We start from the raw sequence: 5160 nt of genomic DNA on the forward strand, positions 1-5160 counted from the left end.
GACATGACATTGTTCTGGGTAATGATTTTTTAGATTTGACCCCAAAAGTACATGCAACAAAAAGAAAAATAGACAAATGGGATTACAGCAACCTAAAAGTCTTCTGTACAACAGAGGAAACCATAAAGATAAAATTGGAGAATATTATGCTAAGCAACAAAAGGCAGGCATGGAAAGATGAGTACAAACATTTCTCAAATATGTCAGATGATATTTCATTATTTCATTGTGGTTTTAAATTGTATTTTCCTCATGATTATTGATATTGAGAATTCTTTCATATATCAAAGATTTGTTTTAATCTTAAAAGAAGCCAGAGGTAAAGAAAACAAATTACTTATGAGTTCAGCATTATGCTAATACCAAAACGAAAGATGTTACACAAAAACTAAAAATCAATATCTTTGGTTAACATAGGTACAAAAATCCTCATGAAAATATTAGCAAATTGAATCCAACCATGTATAAAAAGAATTACAGACCATGACCAAGTAGATTTTATCTCAGGTATGTAAAGCTTGTATAACATTTGAAAGTCAATTAATGTAATTCATCATATCAACAAGCTAATGTGAAGAAAAATCACATGGTCCTATCCATAGAAACAAAAAAAGAGCATTGGATATATATTCAACTTCCAGTTAAAAAAAAAAAGGGGGAGGGCAGAGCAAGATGGCCGAATAGGAACAGCTCCAGTCTCCAACTCCCAGCGCGAGTGACACAGAAGACTGGTGATTTCTGCATTTTCAACTGAGGTACTGGGTTCATCTCACTGGGGAGTGCCGGACGATCAGTGCTGGTCAGCTGCTGCAGCCCGACCAGGGAGAGCTGAAGCAGGGCGAGGCATTGCCTCACCTGGGAAGCACAAGGGGGAAGGGAATCCCTTTTCCTAGCCAGGGGAACTGAGACACACAACACCTGGAAAATCGGGTAACTCCCACCCCAATACTGCGCTTTAAGCAAACAGGCACACCAGGAGATCATATCCCACACCTGGCCGGGAGGGTCCCACAGCCACGGAGCCTCCCTCATTGCTAGCACAGCAGTCTGTGATCTACCCTCAAGGCAGCAGCGAGGCTGGGGGAGGGGCGCCTGCCATTGCTGAGGCTTAAGTAGGTAAACAAAGCTGCTGGGAAGCTCGAACTGGGTGGAGCTCACAGCAGCTCAAGGAAACCTGCCTGTCTCTGTAGACTCCACCTCTGGGGACAGGGCAATAACAAACACAGCCGAAACCTCTGCAGACGCAAACGACTCTGTCTGACAGCTTTGAAGAGAGCAGTGGATCTCCCAACATGGAGGTTGAGATGTGAGAAGGGACAGACTCCCTGCTCAAGTGGGTCCCTGACCCCTGAGTAGCCTAACTGGGAGACATCCCCCACTAGGGGCAGTCTGACACCCCACACCTCACAGGGTGGAGTACACCCCTGAGAGGAAGCTTCCAAAGCAAAAATCAGACAGGTACACTCGCTGTTCAGAAATATTCTATCTTCTGCAGCCTCTGCTGCTGATACCCAGGCAAACAGGGTCTGGAGTGGACCTCAAGCAATCTCCAACAGACCTACAGCTGAGGGTCCTGGCTGTTAGAAGGAAAACTATCAAACAGGAAGGACACCTACACCAAAACCCCATCAGTACATCACCATCATCAAGACCAGAGGCAGATAAAACCACAAAGATGGGGAAAAAGCAGGGCAGAAAAGCTGGAAATTCAAAAAATAAGAGCGCATCTCCCCCGGCAAAGGAGCGCAGCTCATCGCCAGCAACGGATCAAAGCTAGACAGAGAATGACATTGACGAGATGAGAGAAGAAGGCTTCAGTCCATCAAATTTCTCAGAGCTAAAGGAGGAATTACGTACCCAGTGCAAAGAAACTAAAAATCTTGAAAAAAAAGTGGAAGAATTGATGGCTAGAGTAATTAATGCAGAGAAGGTCATAAACGAAATGAAAGAGATGAAAACCATGACACGAGAAATACGTGAAAAATGCACAAGCTTCAGTAACCGACTCGATCAACTGGAAGAAAGAGTATCTGCGATTGAGGATCAAATGAATGAAATGAAGCGAGAAGAGAAACCAAAAGAAAAAAGAAGAAAAAGAAATGAACAAAGCCTGCAAGAAGTATGGGATTATGTAAAAAGACCAAATCTACGTCTGATTGGAGTGCCTGAAAGTGAGGGGGAAAATGGAACCAAGTTGGAAAACACTCTTCAGGATATCATCCAGGAGAACTTCCCCAACTTAGTAGGGCAGGCCAACATTCAAATCCAGGAAATACAGAGAACGCCACAAAGATACTCCTCGAGAAGAGCAACTCCAAGACACATAATTGCCAGATTCACCAAAGTTGAAATGAAGGAAAAAATCTTAAGGGCAGCCAGAGAGAAAGGTCGGGTTACCCACAAAGGGAAGCCCATCAGACTAACAGCAGATCTCTCAGCAGAAACTCTACAAGCCAGAAGAGAGTGGGGGCCAATATTCAACATTCTTAAAGAAAAGAATTTTAAACCCAGAATTTCATATCCAGCCAAACTAAGTTTCATAAGTGAAGGAGAAATAAAATCCTTTACAGATAAGCAAATGCTTAGAGATTTTGTCACCACTAGGCCTGCCTTACAAGAGACCCTGAAGGAAGCACTCAACATGGAAAGGAACAACCGGTACCAGCCATTGAAAAAACATGCCAAAATGTAAAGACCATCGAGGCTAGGAAGAAACTGCATCAACTAACGAGCAAAATAACCAGTTAATATCATAATGGCAGGATCAAGTTCACACATAACAATCTTAACCTTAAATGTAAATGGACTAAATGCTCCAATTAAAAGACACAGACTGGCAAACTGGATAAAGAGTCAAGACCCATCAGTCTGCTGTATTCAGGAGACCCATCTCACACGCAGAGACATACATAGGCTCAAAATAAAGGGATGGAGGAAGATTTACCAAGCAAATGGAGAACAAAAAAAAGTGGGGGTTGCAATACTAGTCTCTGATAAAACAGACTTTAAACCATCAAAGATCAAAAGAGACAAAGAAGGCCATTACATAATGGTAAAGGGATCAATTCAACAGGAAGAGCTAACTATCCTAAATATATATGCACCCAATACAGGACCACCCAGATTCATCAAGCAAGTCCTTAGAGACTTACAAAGAGACTTAGACTCCCATACAATAATAATGGGAGACTTCAACACTCCACTGTCAACATTAGACAGATCAACGAGACAGAAAGTTAACAAGGATATCCAGGAATTGAACTCATCTCTGCAGCAAGCAGACCTAATAGACATCTATAGAACTCTCCACCCCAAATCAACAGAATATACATTCTTCTCAGCACCACATCGTACTTACTCCAAAATTTACCACATAATTGGAAGTAAAGCACTCCTCAGCAAATGTACAAGAACAGAAATTATAACAAACTGTCTCTCAGACCACAGAGCAATCTAACTAGAACTCAGGACTAAGAAACTCAATCAAAACCGCTCAACTACATGGAAACTGAACAACCTGCTCCTGAATGACTACTGGGTACATAACGAAATGAAGGCAGAAATAAAGATGTTCTTTGAAACCAATGAGAACAAAGATACAACATACCAGAATCTCTGGGACACATTTAAAGCAGTGTGTAGAGGGAAATTTATAGCACTAAATGCCCACAAGAGAAAGCAGGAAAGATCTAAAATTGACACTCTAACATCGCAATTAAAAGAACTAGAGAAGCAAGAGCAAACACATTCGAAAGCTAGCAGAAGGCAAGAAATAACTAAGATCAGAGCAGAACTGAAGGAGATAGAGACACAAAAAACCCTCCAAAAAATCAATGAATCCAGGAGTTGGTTTTTTGAAAAGATCAACAAAATTGACAGACCAATAAAGCAAGACTAATATTAGCAAGACTAATAAAGAAGAAAAGAGAGAAGAATCAAATCGACGCAATTAAAAATGATAAAGGGGATATCACCACCGACCCCACAGAAATACAAACTACCATCAGAGAATACTATAAACACCTCTACGTAAATAAACTGGAAAATCTAGAAGAAATGGATAATTTCCTGGACACTTACACTCTTCCAAGACTAAACCAGGAAGAAGTTGAATCCCTGAATAGACCAATAGTAGGCTCTGAAATTGAGGCAATAATTAATAGCCTACCAACTAAAAAAAGTCCAGGACCAGATGGATTCACAGCTGAATTCTACCAGAGGTACAAGGAGGAGTTGGTACCATTCCTTCTGAAACTATTCCAATCAATAGAAAAAGAGGGAATCCTCCCTAACTCATTTTATGAGGCCAACATCATCCTGATACCAAAGCCTGGCAGAGACACAACAAAAAAAGAGAATTTTAGACCAATATCCCTGATGAACATCGATGCAAAAATCCTCAATAAAATACTGGCAAACCAGATTCAGCAACACATCAAAAAGCTTATCCACCATGATCAAGTGGGCTTCATCCCTGGGATGCAAGGCTGGTTCAACATTCGCAAATCAATCAACATAATCCAGCATATAAACAGAACCAAAGACAAGAACCACATGATTATCTCAATAGATGCAGAAAAGGCTTTTGACAAAATTCAACAGCCCTTCATGCTAAAAATGCTCAATAAATTCGGTATTGATGGAACGTACCTCAAAATAATAAGAGCTATTTATGACAAACCCACAGCCAATATCATACTGAATGGGCAAAACCTGGAAAAATTCCCTTTGAAAACTGGCACAAGACAGGGATGCCCTCTCTCACCACTCCTATTCAACATAGTGCTGGAAGTTCTGGCTAGGGCAATTAGGCAAGAGAAAGAAATCAAGGGTATTCAGTTAGGAAAAGAAGAAGTCAAACTGTCCCTGTTTGCAGATGACATGATTGTATATTTAGAAAACCCCATTGTCTCAGCCCAGAATCTCCTTAAGCTGATAAGCAACTTCAGCAAAGTCTCAGGATACAAAATTAATGTGCAAAAATCACAAGCATTCTTATACACCAGTAACAGAGAAACAGAGAGCCAAATCAGGAATGAACTTCCATTCACAATTGCTTCAAAGAGAATCAAATACCTAGGAATCCAACTTACAAGGGATGTAAAGGACCTCTTCAAGGAGAACTACAAGCCACTGCTCAGTGAAATAAAAGAGGACACA

The sequence above is a fragment of the Macaca thibetana genome, chromosome 7, assembly GCF_024542745.1.
Source record: "Macaca thibetana thibetana isolate TM-01 chromosome 7, ASM2454274v1, whole genome shotgun sequence".
In the NCBI taxonomy this organism is placed as follows: domain Eukaryota; kingdom Metazoa; phylum Chordata; class Mammalia; order Primates; family Cercopithecidae; genus Macaca; species Macaca thibetana.